This window comes from Myotis daubentonii, chromosome 2 (genome assembly GCF_963259705.1).
Source record: "Myotis daubentonii chromosome 2, mMyoDau2.1, whole genome shotgun sequence".
Taxonomy (NCBI): domain Eukaryota; kingdom Metazoa; phylum Chordata; class Mammalia; order Chiroptera; family Vespertilionidae; genus Myotis; species Myotis daubentonii.
This window is the reverse complement of record NC_081841.1, coordinates 155,896,656-155,914,650: the sequence shown is the minus strand read 5'-3', so window position 1 is coordinate 155,914,650 and position 17,995 is coordinate 155,896,656.

Here is a 17,995-nt window from a genome sequence, read left to right as displayed (position 1 = left end):
ATTCTTGTCTGACTTCATTATCTCAATATTGAGACACTGTATTTAAAGTCAAATTTCATATGGTTTCTCTACCTCAGAGGTTCTCAAAGCCTTGTATATGCTGAAGCATATCTGGAAACATCAAGTGAGTTATATAGATCATAGCTTTTCTCAAACCAATTTGAATATGGATACATTTTTTTCTTTTTAATGCATATATGACATCTATAATATATGTCTAGAAGTCTGAAGGATACATTTTGAGAAAGGCTAATATTCCAAACAAATCTACTGCAACTTCTAACTTAGGAAATTCAAATTATCTTGCCTTCATACTATTTCTCCTTTGAGAGAGAGAGAGAAGAAAAAAAAGAGGTCTGCTTGAATTCCTTATTCTTTTGCTTCTGAGTATTCTACTTGTGCTCTTTCTCCTTTAACCATGTTTTCCTAAATCAGTCTTTTGCCTACCTGATCTTTAAGTATGGGAATTTTACAAAATTCTGTTTTCAGCACCTTTATAAAATAATCTACAGAATAAATTTTCAATCTCACCACCACAATTATCTTCTCTACATGCATAGCTTCTAAGTCACAGTTTTATTCTGACCTTTTAATCTTTTGACTTTAATGAATTTTGACCTGTGTTTATAATATCCCCATCCTTATAAGCAAATTGCAATGCCTCAAGATTGTACTTTTTCTACCCCTTCTGCAAACATTTCATTCTGCTGTGTCTATTAGCATCAAAATACTCTCAGTCTATCATACTAAAACTAGCAGAAATAGTTTTAGTTTCCCATATCATTTACACATAATATTCCACTGGATTCCAAATTTTGTAGGCTTAACAATGGAATCAATCTTATTTTGGTTCCATTGTATTTTTGTCCTAGTTCCCTTAATTTTGAACTGTTAACAGGCTTTTAGTGAGAGTTTCTGTTTCAAGCTTCTCTCAATATATCCTTCTACTAATGCCATGGTAGGGCATATATGCTTTTCTCTAAATCTTTGCTTGTTAAAGATAATCTGATCATTTCAGAAGCATCATTTCTCATCATGAATTAGTTTCTATATTTTAATTCAAAGTATATCACTCTCTTTTCTATCTATCCAAAATACTCTGTATTTCTACTGAGATACTTATCATTCTACTCACTTTAAGAAAATTTGTTGTTCACATTTTTGCCTGTCCTTTCAGACTGTAAGCAACATGGTGTTATAGTGCTTGGATTTCTGATAACACACACTCTCTGTTTGACTACATGAATATAATAACTTCACAAATATGAGCCTTCGTTTCTTTATTTTCATAATGATAATTTCTCCCCTGAATTTAAATAACATAGCACACATGAAAATTAATAGCCCAGTGCTTGTGAATTCAATTATATTTAAACTCCAGAAACATCTCCAGTCTTCTTTTCATATGCTTCTCAGAATATTTAGAAATACCAGCCATATAATACGTGCTGTTGAGCAAACGCATGCAGTTATTTCCTTTCCATTCTTTTTCAGTGATACAGTGATAATGAAGACCAATATTTATTCTATATGATTGGTGTTCTTTTTAGAACAACATCCTATGAAGAATGGACACTAATTGTTGAGTCATAAATAAAGGTTTTCACAACAAAGCTAACAAATTCAGTTGACTTTTCCAATCATTTATTCTATAATAACTTTAATTTTTTAAATTGTTTTTTAAGAATTCCATTCATAGCTCTAAGGCCAGATAACAATCATTAGCGTTTATTGACCTTTTGCAGTAGTAATTTAATCTTTGGGGGAACAGAGTTGATTAATCATAGCTTGACATATTGAAATTTGGAATAATTCTTTTCCAAAAGTGCTTATAGGGCAGCAAGTTTTAGGGCATTCAGTGTAATAACTAAGGCATATATTAAAAATAAAATGTGCTCATAAAAGTCTTCCAGATATTTAAGGTTACCGATTTTGGTAAAGTCTTTAAGTCTGGGAATGAATGGTCTTTTGAGAGCACATGCTTTAATCTCATCTCTGTGCAGAAAATCCAAGAAAATTGTTGTTGATAATTTAAAAAAGAAAAAAAAATGGTGAGTGAATTACAATAAAAATTCGAGTGAATCTATCAATAGGTGAGAGATTTTTAAAATATGGCTGATATTGAGGATTACTTCATTTAACAAACATTTAACATCATTTGTAACATGAAGAGGCTAGAACATCAAAAAGTGTATTTTTCAGATTTCATTAGGAAGTTATACTTACAGTAAACTTAAATGTGGAACTGAGATAAATGAGGAGAAAGAGGCAGTGTGGAGATTCCAGATCCTGCCAGTGGTGGTAAGGTTCTTGCTGATCCAAATCAGCAGGAAACTTTCTGATTGGATCAGAAAGGCCATGGATCTGGAACCAACATTTGTAGCTGGAATCTACTAATTTATTGGTCTTAGTTCTATAGTTTCTGAATATGACAGAGGGTGGCTTCTAAGGAAGCCCATTTAATGTATTCTGGCTTTAGAATTCAAAAGCTCAGGCTAGAGTAAGTTTTGTTAAGCACTTATATATCAGCAAGCTGTTTAACACTCTGAGATCACTTCCCCACCCTCATTCTAGCCAAAGTGAATTTTGTTCTTACCCGTATTCTGACCAATAGAAAATTGTGTCAGGAATGTAACTACACTCAACAATATGGAAATCTGGGTTCCATAATCTAGATAAGTATGTTACAAAAGATCCAAGCATGCGTTTGCTTTGTGTCATGTTATACAATGGCAAAACAAACAAGATATTAACTTTAGCAGTAAAAACAGAGTTCCTAGTGAAGACCTGGCTTTGAAAGATATGGCAGCTGCTGTGGGAAAAGCTTATGGTGAAAATGAAGCTTAACATGCAGGTTGTTAAATTATGTTCAGTGATCCATTTCACCTGGTCAATCATCTGAAAGTTAGAAAATAATTGGAACCTGTGGTATGCAATGCAACATTTGGATAGAATTAAATAACATTACATATCACTGTTCTCTCATACTCTATTGTGTAAACAAACATATCAGTCAGTGTATTAAAACAATTGATAAGGTGCCTAATTTTATATATATGCAAGCCAAGCGACCAGAACGACAGAACAACCGGTCACTATGACACTCACCTCAGTGGCCAACTGGCCCAATTGGGGCCCTGATCGCCCCTCCCCAACCTCCTGTGGCCCCTCCCCGGGTCAGACACAACCCCTCCCCCTGGATGGCCCCATCCCTGATTGGCCCCCCACCCCGATTGGGGGTGGGGCTGACCTTCCAACCTCCCATGTCCCCTACCCCTTGCTGGCCCAGCCCCATCGGCCCCCATTGGGGCAGGCTGGCCAGACCCCACCTGTGCATGAATTTGTGCACTGGGCCTCTAGTCTATATACATAAAAGCCTAAGCAACCGAATGACTAAACTGGTCTACTGGTCACTATGACATGTTCTGACCTCCAAGGGGCAGATGCTCAATGCAAGGGCTGCCCCCTGGTGGTCAGTGAGCTCCCACAGTGGGCCCACTGCTCAGCTGACAGTATGGGTGCAAGACGCAGGGCTCACGGCTGCCCACTGCTGCCCAGAGACCGCAGCAGAGCGACAGTGAGCCTACAGAGCAGCAGCGGTGGCAGGTGCAGTGGTGCTGGGATGGGCAGGAGCGGCAGGCAGGAGCAGCAGGCACATATACATGTGCATATACACATATTTTTTTGATAACCTGAAATGTTTAGCTGATTTAAAGCCTAATCATTCCTTCATGATTTTGTTTTTGGCTTAAGTTTTTCTTGTTTTATATCAAAAAGAAAAAAAAAAAAGTACTTTGATGGAGGAGAGAAAATGGTGGCCGAATAGGCAGACCTTTTTTGGACCTCCTCCCAGAGCCAGACTGAAAATTGTGGGGAGCTGATATAGGGTTAAGCCTCGGACTGACCTGTTGGCAAAGTCACAAACAAGTCTTCTTCTGAGTCTTAAACAACCCAATCCGAGAGGTGGCTGCTGATTTACACGTGCTGTCATTTAAAAAATAAAAATGGGGGAATTTGCCGGAAACCTGTCCACCCTTGCTGCTTGACACAGTTGCTGCAGGGAAGAAACATCTGCACAGCTTATGTTTCAAGGGACCTGGTGTATGTGGCATATGTTTGCTCCCCCTCTTAGTGCTATGTGTTTTAAACAGGACCACCTCCCTGAGAAAGGTTGTTTCCCCAGGTGGGGATTTTTTCCCTGGAGTTAGGGATTAACAGGACTAAGGAAGGGAATAAATCCGTAAAACCCCTTAACTAAGTGCCAGGCGGGTAATTAATCACTTTAACTACGAACAATCACGCTTAAACTACATAATCTTTACTTAGGATAATCTCCTTCAGTTACTTCCTTGTAGCTTAACAGAACAATAGAGTAGTTACCTTGGAATGGAGATAATAAACACCCTAACCTTTGGAATAGAATGGATAGGATTAAAATCAAATGGTATAAATACAGATGTAACAGGAGAATAAAGACAGAACCTGGCTGGAGAACCTGGCTAGGCTGCTGATCAACTGAGTGCTGTCTCCGTGTCATTCCTTCTTCGCTGACTCTGTCCACACTTTGGGAACCCCTGGACATGCTGGGGCTGGACCCCAACAGAAAATAAAACAAAAGTGGGGAACATACACCCAGAATTACCAACTAAAGTTCAGCTGAGAAGGAGACTTATATCAAGGAAGGACAGAAAACACCTGGAGACCAGAGGAAGGGCGAGGTCTGGAGAGCAGCTCACCCAGCTACCAGGGGTGGAAGGTGGGAGGTCGATAGTGAAGAGGGAACTCTGGGGTGTGGGAGGGTCAGTTCCCTAAGAAGATTGAGGTCAAGAACCCAGGCGGGGCTCCACAGCCCAGAGCACCAGAGCCAAGACCAGCAGCCCATGTGACATCCAGCCCTGCAAGGCAGCAGGACAGCTGGCTGCCTCGGAGTCTGGAGCTGGTGGACCAGAGCCAGTCACAGAGAAAACCTCATTTTCTGTTTTCTTGTTTGTTAGTTCTTGATTGTAGCTCCGTTCATCCACCACCTAGTTTTAAATCCAGAGCACAGGAGTTTTATTTGCAGCTATACACCCAAGACTTTGGTGCAAGGGGTGCAGTTCAGAACTGAAGTGCCTTAGGAGAGGCTGGGTTGGGAAGTATTGCGGGGAGACTTGGAAAAGCAGCAGCCAGGCATTCTGCATTCAGTCATATCTCCCCAAACCTAAACGGCCAGTTTTCCCTGAAGGGAGCTAGCCACTCCCAGGAGCCACAGCTCAGGAAAAAGGAAAAACAAAACAAAAACAAAAAACACACCCTATGTGATACCCCGCCCCCCCTTCCCCCCAAGAAGCCCTGCCTGCCACACTGCATCTTCACCTTTGCAGAGGAGACAGCGGAAGAAGCCAAGCCTATGGGTTTGAACAGTCTCAGGAAGCACCACTGACTCAATTGGGGGTGGGTCCATCCACCCCAATATCCCAGGAACCTGTCTGGTGCTTTCCCTGCATGGGAAGGCTGACAGATCTCTTACCCTTTGAGATGGAATGAAGGAACCTGGAGAGTATTATGCTAAGCAAAATAAGTCAGTCTGAGAAAGTATCACTTATATGTGGAATCTAATGAACAAAATAAACTGATGAGCAAAATAAATCCAGAGCCACAGAAGCATGGAACAGACTCTGGAATCTCAGAGGGAAGGCAGGGGGAGAGATTAACTGGGGGCTTTATATGCATGTATGCAAAGCCCATGGACACAGACAACAGTGTGGTGAAGGCCTGGGCTGGGAGGGGGTGGTGGGGGAATCAATAGGGAATAATAAAGGTGACATCTGTAATACTTTCAACAATGAGGGTAATTTTTAAAAAGGAAGGATTAAAACAAAAAAATGTATTTTGGCCGAAACCGGTTTGGCTCAGTGGATAGAGCGTCGGCCTGCGGCCTGAAAGGTCCCAGGTTCGATTCCGGTCAAGGGCATGTACCTGGGTTGCGGGCATATCCCCAGTGGGGGATGTGCAGGAGGCAGCTGATTGATGTTTCTCTCTAATCGATGTTTCTAACTCTCTATCTCTCTCCCTTCCTCTCTGTAAAAAATCAATAAAATATATTTAAAAAAAATGTATTTTGATTTCTGTGCTACTGTTTTACAAAATATAAACTATGTGCAGGACCATTCACTGGAAGGAGGGAAGAGCAAGCAGAGATTTAAGACTTAATGAAAGATCCTGGTTACTATGTTAACTATGTACTGTAAACTTTTCTTTTAGTCTTCCATCAAAAAGAGATTTGGCCATTTACCAATGTAAATATTCAGTAAAGGAATAAACATTTCCAGTTATTTGATTGATTTACTGAGCTATTAGTAATTCCTTGTGATCCACAAGTTGTCTACTAGTGGTCTGTTGGTCAAAGTGAGTTTTGAACTGATTTCATGTCACCAGGAGTTTTCTGCATTCATTAATCCAGCTAATGAATATCTTCCAAGATCTTGAATATATTAAAATAGATATACACAGCAGTTAACACTGGTTTTCTAACCGTTAAAGTAAGAGTAGTTATTGTAGGATGGCTAAGTATAATCTGTGAAAGCAAACTTGCCTATCAAAATAGCAAAGCGATAGCAATACTACATTACTAAGTGAACTGTGTTAATAAGTTCTACTGCTAAACGCTTGAAAAGTGCAGATCACACATCCACATTTAACTTATCTGATTGGTCGGCATAGGAGACAGATGTCTTGAAAAATGAAGTTGGAGAAAACTAATGCATCCCCTGGAATGAAAACTATCCATCTCCTAAAGGCTTTTTTCTCTATTCTCTAAGAGGAAACACCAGATGTAATTTGGTTCAATCTATCAGGAAACAGTAGTATAACCTCATTTTCCTGCCCGTGTGTTGTATCAATTCTCCTGTTAAAGATTCTAATTAACCCACAGTGGCCTTGTTCATTCCACTACCCCATAACATAGCATATGGGTCTGTGACATTTATAGTGCCAAGACCTAGTGGGAAGAAAGAAGCCAGCTCCCTGGATGAGCTGGTAAGATATATGCGTTCTGGAGGCTGAGCGATTAGCCTCATGAAAATGCAGTAGTCTTCCTCCTGAGTGAAGTTTCCAGGAGTCTTGGCGTGTGTGGCTGAGTGATATCAGGATATTGTTTCCAGAGTGAAATGCAGATTGTAGCTCCATTCATCCACCACCTAAAAGAGAAGCACAATGTTGTTTCATCATTTTTGACTCTGGAAACAACATGTACCATAGATAAGTATAATTCTGAGCCATTTTACTAAGCTGAAGGTCTACCAGCTTTCGTTAAGAACCCAAAGCAAGAATTTGGTTTTTACTTTGTGCAGCACAGTCACTACTAGTCCTCAGAACTCAATGGACAAAGTTAGAAGACAAGCAGTAAAATCACAAGTATTGGACAGTTGGCAAGGCATACTACACAAAAGTCACTTTAACTAAAAATACAATTTAAATACTCTGTGTTTGTCATATAGTTGAAAATTTGTAGTGATATTAGAAATATGTATATAGGAAATGCAATAAAGAAGTGACACTTAAAGTGTATCAGTGTAAACTTTATAGATTTAAAATTAAGAAATATTGGAGAGGAAACCAAGATGGCAGCATAGGTTAACGCTGGAGATTGCTGCCCTCGAACAACCACTTCAGAGATATAACTAAACGACAGAACGGACATCATCCAGAACCACAGGAAGGCTGGCTGAGTGGAAATTCTACAACTAGGAGGAAAGAGAATATCATACCCAGACTCAGAGGAGGCGCAGTGCTGAAGTGAAATACTCAGGTGTGGAGTGCGTGCGCATGGAGCGGGCTGGCGGTGGAGGGTGCGGTTGTTGTTTTCAATCGGGAGGGAGTTTTAGACTCTGAGCTCCAGATCCGGGCGAGTCTCTGGGGACCAAGACTCAAACGGGAGAAGCGGGACTGTCTGGCTTCGGTCGGAACTCGAAGACAGCTATCTCTCCGAGGTTTGCAGCCATTGCTGGGACTCTGAGAGGCAGAGCCCCTGGGGAAGGAACTGAGAGCAGCCATAACTGCTCACTCCGCCTGCCCTGTAGATCCCCGGGGACCCGCCCCGCCCAAGCCCTGCACAGAACCATTTGCCGGATAGCCTCAGGCAAACACTAGATTAGCACTGCCCTAGAGATCCAGCACAGAAGCCCTCCCACTGCAGACACAGCTGACTCTCATAGCCAGTTAGCCTGGAGGTCAAATCACCCCCGGTATTGCCGACATCAATCAAGGCTAAAGGCAACAAGACTGCGCACAAAGACCACTAGCGGGTGTACCAAGAAAGCATAAAAAATGAGGAGACAAAGAAACAGGACAAAACTGTCAATGGAGGATATTGAGTTCAGAACCACACTTTTAAGGTCTCTTAAGAACTATCTAAAAGCTGCCGATAAACTTAGTAAGACCCTCGAAAAGACTGGTGAGACCGCTGGTAAATGTAGTGAGATCCTCAAGAAATCTAATGAGACCCTCGATGTTGTGATAAAGAACCAACCAGAAATTAAGCATACACTGACTGAAATAACAAATACTATACAGACTCCCAACAGCAGACCAGAGGAGCGCAAGAATCAAGTCAAAGATTCGAAATGCGAAGAAGCAAAAAACACCCAACTGGAAAAGCAAAATGAAAAAAGAACCTGAAAATACGAAGATAGTGTAAGGAGCCTCTGGGACAGCTTCAAGCGCACCAACATCAGAATTATAGGGGTGCCAGAAGATGAGAGAGAACAAGATATTGAAAACCTATTTAAAGAAATAATGACAGAAAACTTCTCCCACCTGGTGAAAGAAATAGACTTACAGGTCCAGGAAGTGCAGAGAACCCCAAACAAAAGGAATCCAAAGAGGACCACACCAAGACACATCATAATTAAAATGCCAAGAGCAAAAGACAAAGAGAGAATCTTAAAAGCAGCAAGAGAAAGAAACCCAGTTACCTACAAGGGAATACCCATATGACTGTCAGCTGATTTCTCAACAGAAAATTTGCAGGCCAGAAGGGAATGGCAAGAAATATTCAAAGTGATGAATACCAAGAACCTACAACCAAGATTACTTTATCCAGCAAAGCTATCATTCAGAATGGAAGGTCAGATAAAGAGCTTCACAGATAAGGAAAAGCTAAAGGAGTTCACCACCACCAAACCAGTATTATATGAAATGCTGAAAGGTATCCTTTAAGAAGAGGAAGAAGAAAAAAAAGGTAAAGATACAAATTATGAACAACAAATATGCATCTATCAACAAGTGAATCTAAGAATCAAGTGAATAAATAATCTGGTGATCATAATAGAATCAGGGACATAGAAAGGGAATGGACTGACTATTCTTGGGGGGGAAAGGGGTGTGGGAGATGCGGGAAGAGACTGGACAAAAATCGTGCACCTATGGATGAGGACAGTGGGTGGGGAGTGAGGGCGGAGGGTGGGGCGGGAGCTGGGAGGAGGGGAGTTATGGGGGGGAAAAACAGAGGAACAAATGTAATAATCTGAACAATAAAGATTTAATTAAAATAAATAAATAAATAAATAAATAAATAAAATTAAGAAATATTGGTAATAATCCTATATAATAAAGATGTAATATGCAAATGGTCATTACGCCATGAAGCATAACAACTGACCGCATAATGACCAGTCACGCAACCGGATCACACATCAGCAGGAGGGTGGGGCAGCGAGCTACAAGTGGGCAGCAGAGAGCTACAAGAAGGGGCAGGGCAGCAAAATATGAGGAGAGACAGGAAGGGCAGGGGGTGGGTGGAGCTACAGGAGGGCGGGGCAGTGGGTGGAGAGCTGCTGGAGGGCAGCAGCGAGCTACTGGCAAGCAGGGCTACTAGTTAAGAAATAAAAAAGTATTAGAGAAAGGGGGTAAGGATAGTATATAAAACACTGTAGAGACTATCCAGACTATTTTAAAATCCTTGTTTAGAGATTAATATGTAATACTTATTCCTACTTATGAATTGACTTGGAATGCTGATTGGTACTTGCTATTGTCAAGAACATTTTGAAGTTTACTTGCTAGAGGTGACATCTTCTTCTCATTCTACCCCCGTGTTTAGCTCAGCCCAATTCCATGTGCATAATAATATCACAAACGTGCTTGTGGAGGTGGGGAAGGTTTTCCTCTGGTTTCTCTATTGTTCTGGAGAGATGATTCAGAGATAAGTTTTCATATTATATGCAGATAGTGATGAACCATAAATTATGTCATATACTAGGCAGTGATTATTTTCATATGAAGGCAGGAAAATTTACTGATACATTTCTTGGGCAGAGGTAATATATGTATTTTTTTCACTTAGGCAAAGATGAAGCATTTGGCTCTGCAGACTCTGAACCAATACAACTCTTGTCCTGGAATCTTGACCTTTGGCGTGGGCTCTCTCTTGACTGAATTGCTCAACATATCTTTAGAAGAAGTCCTATTATAGATCATTCTCTCATCTTTGGGTTTCACTGTAACCCAATCACATTCACTTATATCCTGTGCACAAATCTTTTTCATTTTGTTTACAAAATCAGTGTTGGCAAATGTAGCTCAAAAGAAATGGACAGCTCAGTTTAACTACAAGTCATGTTGTTAAAAAAGGCAATTCTGCTTTACCCAAAGGTAGGGAAGTTTTACTCTTCCTAAAGAAATTTATCCAGGCATCAAATCCTGGAGACAAAGTAAGAGAGACATTTCCTTCCACCCAGGAAATTCAATTCTTTCTGTGAGAAACACCGCAAATATTCCTTCTAATGCACCAAAGCAAAGAGAACAATCATTTCCTTCACAAAACAATTTAAACATTCACATTCTGCTATAAAGTTAGATATTTTGCTTTAGCTTTATAAAATCTGGATGTAATTTTTCCTAATCTTTTTTTATTATTAAACTAGTGACACAGTGCATGGATTCGTGCACATTGAAAGGAAATTAATTAGAAGGTAGCCAGGGGGCAGGACTGGGCAAGAGGGCTGGACACGCCCTGGAGCCAACCTCCCGTGGCCCCTCCCTGGCGTCTGCAGAGTGAGCGGGGTCCCTCTAGCAGGTGGGGTCCCCTGGCCTGGCCTGCAGGGATTGGGCCGAAACTGGCTCTCTGATGTCTCCCGAGGGGTCCTGGAGTGGGAGAGGGAACTCTGCAGAGTTGCTGTCATACAGGGTGTGGAAAGCAAATGCAAGTGTACAGTAAACCAGATTTGGGGCCAACAGTGCCCCAGCAACAACACAACCCACAGCTGAAGGTGGAATCAGGCAGCCCAGCGAGGAATTGGTCTCCATCCTCTCTGGGTTCAGGGTGCATCACCCAAGAACCACTGCTGCCAAGTCACTGCAGCTCAGCAGCTCCTGCATTGAGCGTCTGCCCCCTGGTGGTCAGAGTGTGTCATAGCGACTGGTGGTATGGTCAGACACTTAGCATATCAGCCTTTTATATTTATAAATTTATTGGGGTGACATTCATTACTAAATTAATATAGGTTGCAATTGTACATGAAAGCCACTTGAAAATAATCAAATTAGATTACAGTTCGTCCCCATATACAAAAATTAACTCAACATGGATCAAAGACCTAAACATGAGACCTCAAAAAATAAATTACATAGGAGAAAACATATATACTAAACTTGTAGACCATGGTCTTAGAGAAGATTTTATGAATTGAGCCCAAAGGCAAGGAGAGTAAAGGCAAAAATAAATGAATGGGACTATATCAAACTAAAAAGCTTCTGCACAATAAGATAAACCACCAACAAAACAAAAAGGCAACCAATCAAATTGAAGAAGATATTTACAAAAAACAACCTCAACAAGGGGTTAATATCCAAAATATATACAGAACTCATGCAACTCAATGCAATCCACTAAGAAATGGGCAGAGTTTTCCTAATCTTAAGGAAAATGTTTCTTTAGAAATCAAAATAATATAGGGTTTTCAGATATACAGGGTAGTAATTTGAGAAAGGAGTTTTAATGATTAAAAATGACTATGTATAAACAATACATTATTTACATAAAATGAAATATTTTTTGAGCCAGGGCATAAAAGAGTGTTATGAGAATTGCGTTGAATTTTTTTCTCAGATAAATGATAAATGGAAAAGGAGCAAGAGAGTTTCTTTAGATAGTTCTTGCGACAGTCACTAGGTGGTTTTATAAATAGATGAAAACCAAGTGGTTAAAGTATTCTATTAGTGCAATAAAACAATTTGAAGCAACACTTATACATAACGTGCAACATATTATTGAAGTAGACTATTGTAGGAAAACTGATTATAAATCACAAATAGTAATTGTTAAAACAATTGCAGGAACAAAAGGAGCATGTTAATGAGGTAAAACTTATTTCACAAGATATACGCACAGAGTTTATATTATTTAAAACAGTAGCACAAAAATCTAAATACACTTTTTTCTTTTTATATAAACAAGACACAAAACTAAGCCCAAAACCAAAACATAAAGGAATAATTATGCTTTAAATCAGCTAAATATCTCATATCATCAAAAATATATGTGTATATGCATATGCATGTGTTTTCATATGTATTTACATAGATACATATGCACATGTACATGCAAATGTTTATAGACAGACATACACACATATACAGATATGTACACACATATGCACCTGATCAATCATTTTGTTTTAATATACTGATGGAGATATATATATATATATATATATTACACATTAGAATTTTGGTTAAATCAATTGATTATATAGTTTTCTTGGCATTGTCTCTAGGTATTGATATTTTGAAGCAGATTTTTGTTCCATCATGAGAGGATTCATTGTATTTTATTTTAAACAGTTAATAGTAGCTTATATAATTTTATTTCAGACTATGCAATAAGCAAATCATTTTGGGGACAAGGTGCTAATTAGTTATTAACTCTGAACAAAGCATGTATGAAATGCCCATGAAAAGATGATTAATGGATCTTTGAGACATATGATTTGCACAGTAGTAAGCATATTGTTTGCTGATATTTTCATTTCCTTTGATGATTATGATATCCCTTTACAATTATTTAGCTGTGTTCACTTATAATTTGCTTTGTATATTTTTCTGAAGTGATGCCTCCTTCATGACATTTGTCTTTGTACAGTGGTAATAAGTATTTATTTTGCTATTTATGTTGTGTATTTAGTCAAGTATATATATATAATTTTAAATTTATGTATCTTTATCACTTCTAAATGACTTCCATATTATTGTAATCATTGTGCCTTGATTTATTATTATTGAGGTTCCATAAGGTGTGATAAAACTCTGTAAAATATTTTCTGCTTTATATATAAAAATGTTTATTAAAATTTATAAATATTATGTTTTTAATTTTACAAATAAAGAAAAAGCTAACTTCCCTTTCTCTTCTCTCCCTAGCCTTCTCTAATAGACATGGGGAATTGCAAATCCTCCTATCACATGTTAATGTCCCAAAGAGGCATCCCCTGTGGAAGAGAACTAAAGAAATGAGGCAAAATAAGTCAGCTAAAGTTAGCCACCTTCTGTTATTGGCTCTTCTAGAGTTGGCACAGAAAGCACACAAATGAGGTCACTATGGTGGCAGGCACGGTGGCTATGCATTGGCCTGCCAGCTGGAATTCCTATTTACCAAGCTTGGTGAATCCATTGCCACTTTTGCTATTTAACCTGTATGCAGCAGGGACAAAGATTGAGCCCTCAGCCCTTGAGGAGAACATTTGAAGACTTGGTTAAAAGTTGGCTATCTTGGACTTCTTCTGACCTAGAAGAGACAGCAGGTATTTTTTTACACAAATAAACACATATTCTAAAATATAGGTTACTTTCCTTCATTGAGAGCTTCAGGTAGCATCACTCTCCATAGATTTACAGAATTATTTACCTACATAGGATTTCACCTAACATATCAGACCTATGCACACATGTTACACAAAGCAGATGCAGGAATGAGTACTAGACCATGGTATCAACTGATTGTTTCAAAACTACAATTTTCAGAATCCAGCTCAAAGGGTATTCTTTATGAGTGAGGTGCTGTTTTTACATGATATAATATATGGACGACCCTCATATGGGTGTGTAAACTTAGTAGGAAGAATGCATGGTTCAAAATCCAAGAGCTGGAAGCTGGAGTATCCCACTTACCATAGACAGTGCTGTTGGAATCAATATAGGTGAAAGCAAGAGTAAGGAAGCAGGATTTGGGAGAAGGAAAAATGAAGACATGTTACACATTAACAATAGTTGTGGTTGACCCTATAGAAAGATTTTTTTAGAGTTTCCACATTTGGGGCATGGAAAACCATCAATTGTCAAGAGAAAGGCTTAATCCGGGTGAGGTAATTTAATGACTCTTTTGGGAAATATGTGCTTCATGTCCTTGCAACTCTTGGTTTTGCAGATTTGGAGGTTTTATCACCCAGGGGAGAAAGTGAACCTGATTATCAAGAGGAAATAGGTAGGTAGGTAGGTAGGTAGGTAGGTAGGTAGGTAGGTAGGTATGCATTAGACATGTAGGCAGGCTATTTAGGTGTGTGGTTTTTTGTGTTTGGTTTTTTTTTTTTTTTGGCATTCCCTTGACTGATTTTAATGAGTAATTGATAAGTTGAGCATCCCTGAACTAAGATTTTGTGACCCCATGTATCTGTTCTGACTGAGCATAAGAAGAATCTAAAATAGATAAAAGAAGAGGGAAACTATATCAATTGTAGTCCCAAGATGAGTTGTAATGTCACAGTCTATAGTTCATCTTCTAACCTGACTCATAATTTCACTGAAGAATGCTGAAGGAACTGTTCTAGAAACCTAGATGAAGAACAGATCTGAGCAATACAAGAGGTGGAAAGTGGATAAAGTTATGGTGTCATTACTACTCTAGTTACTGAGAGTGCTGCCAGAAAGTTACTCTTAGCTCTTTTGGACTTCCTTCCCTTTTGAAAACTAGAACATGAATCTTTTATTGATCAGCTTGCATTCAATGACTAATAAACACAGGTAGAAAGATCTAGTCTCTCACCCAAATTGGAACAACTCTGAAGGGAGCTCCCCCCCCTCCCAGCCCCTTGGGCTAGCCACATTATTATTAAGCATGCACCACAGCTCTGCCCACTCTCACTTCTTTACTCAATCTTTCATATATATAATAAATCTTTTGGGTTCAAGTTGCCATCTCAATGACTACTTTTTGATCAAGTTAAATGACTTATCAGAAATTTATTATGTACCCAACAATATTCCAAAATTTTACATTTGAATTATTTTTATTAATAAAGCTATGTTTATGAGCATGCTACTTAATAGATACCAACTATCTAAGACTATAAATATGTATATATTAGATGATCATGTCATTAATAGAACTAAAATAATATTTTAAACTATCAAAAATAAAACTATCCTGAAAATATGAATATAGGCAATCTGTTTCCAAAGTTACTGTGAATATTCATTATCATATACTCTTTTGTCATAACTATGTGATATAATGAAACTTTATATTGACTATTTTTGTCAGCAGTTCAGTTCTGTGGACATTAAAAATGTAAAATAATATTTTTTTCAGTATCTGAAATATTTGTTGCGTGTGTAGATGTTATTGATTACAATATCAGCTCTATTGCCACCATCCATAATAAAATAAAGCAGAGTATCAAGTAACACTATATATTCTAAGAATTCACTAAACCTTTCCATTATTTGCTCTTAATTATAGTTGCAAATACTTACTCCACCATTTCCATTGAGGGAAACCTTGTTTTAAATGAATGAATACTTTTTAATGAAGTGTTAATTTATACTAACGTAAAAGTGAAAACAAGCTGTGACAGAAACTCATTGAGGATTCTTCTAGGGGGTATTAAGAAACTGACACAGATATTCTTTAAAATTAAAATCTATTCAAACTAGGAAGAGCTCAGAAAAATTACTTTCCGTAGCAGGTTTTTCAGAATAAAGTGCTCCAATTTACAATTTTCTTTTGTTATGACAGCAAATAGAGAAAACTGCCATGGGTTATCAAATGCATGAGCCTCAGATAAAGATCACTGCTTTGCTATTTAACCTTTTCTCCCCTCTCTAAAGTAGTGTACAATGGTTGGTTTTACTTAGGAAATTGTAGGTAAAAATAGCTTTTGTGTATAGAAAACATGTGGTTACTATGCTATTTATTCCTTTGGCTTAAAAGACTTTAAGTATCGTATTATACATATCTTCACTTCCAAAATAAACTACCCACATTAAAAAAAAAATCTTCAAAAATAAGAAGTGATAGTCCATATATTCTGGATAAAGCCCTTTGTCAAATATGAGATTTGCAAATATTTTCTTCCACTCTCAGCTTATCTTTCATTCTCTCTTTTTAAATTTTTTTCCATCACCATTTATCCCTTCTATGCCCTCTTCTACCTCCATCCACCTTCCTCCCCACACCTGCATGTTGTCCATGCCCATGTATTCTCTTTCTCTATCTTTTTCTCTCTTTTTTTGCTAAAAACTATCAAAACTCAATAATATGAAAATCAATAACCCAACAGAGAACAGACTGATGGTTGCCAGAGGGGAGGAAGTTGGGGGACTGGGTGAAACAGGTGAAGGAATTGAGAAGTACAAATTGATAGTTAAAGAACAGTCACCAGGGTGTAAGGCACAGGAGAGGAACTATGATAAAAAAAAAATATTGTAATAACTATGTATTGCCAAGTGGGTACTGGACATATCAAGGGGAACACTTTGTGAAGTATATGATTATCTGGCCACTATGCTGTACACCTGAAACTAATACAAAATAGTATTGAATGTAAACCATAATTGAAAACAATAATAATAATAAGAAGAAGGAGAAAATGGGGGGAAAAATGAGGTGATAGTGCAAAGCCAGGTAAATGATTAACAGTGACTTAGATAACATAATTTGTTAATCAGAAAATAACAGCAGGAGTTCTATCAATTTTCATGAGTCTTTACTGTATAAAAGTATTCTGAAAGCATTCTACTTTAGTATGGAGAACCAAAAAGAAAAAAAAAAAGTATGTAAAGTCCTCTAGTACTTGAAGTGATATGTTATCATCTATAAAAAGAACATGAAATGATATGTTATCATCTATAAAAACTTCCCATTGTTCACTGACTGAAAAATGAATATAAACTTACTTGAATTTAAGTAAATATTAGACTGGACAAAAATTGTACACCTATGGATGAGGACAGAGGGTAGAGAGTGGGGTTGGAACTGGGGGAGGGGAGTTATAGGGGAAAAAAGAGGAACAACTGTAATAATCTAAACAATAAAGATTTATTAAAAAAGAATTGCTTATTAAATAAAGACAATATTCATATAGAATTAATATTAGAGAAACAATTGATAAATTTGTTATTAAAAATTCTTTTAGCTTAGTAATATATGATGTATACTTAGAAGACCCAAGATGTTAAATGGGATATTTTATCAATTTGAAGGCCCATTTGTCATATTTCTGAGTTCAAAGATTACTTATACTCACATTTTCTAAAAGAGATTCTTGGTCATAAGAAATATTAATTCAGAGATTGTGAAGCATCAAGTAGTTCTATAATCCATAATGAAAAATACTAAACATAAAACAAACTTTTAATATTGCTCCTTAAATCACTATATGATTACCTGTGGAAATGTTGGGTATATAAAAGTGATCAAAACAAATATTATAAAATAAATAGTATGTGAAAAATTATCTAATAATATTTCTTTCATTATACAGTGTAAAAAGCACTATACTATCATTCTATAACTGAGTTGGGGGAAAAAAGAATGAAATATGATTTCAGTAAACATACATGAGAAAATTAAAGTCATATATATAGAAATAATATGAAAATATGAAAACATTCATATATCTTACTAATAGTAAACAATCAATACATAATTGACTAATTGGATGGAATCCTATCTAATAAAAGAGAAAAATGGTAATTGGCGTACGACGATACCCTTTTCATTGGCTAATCAGGGCTATATGCA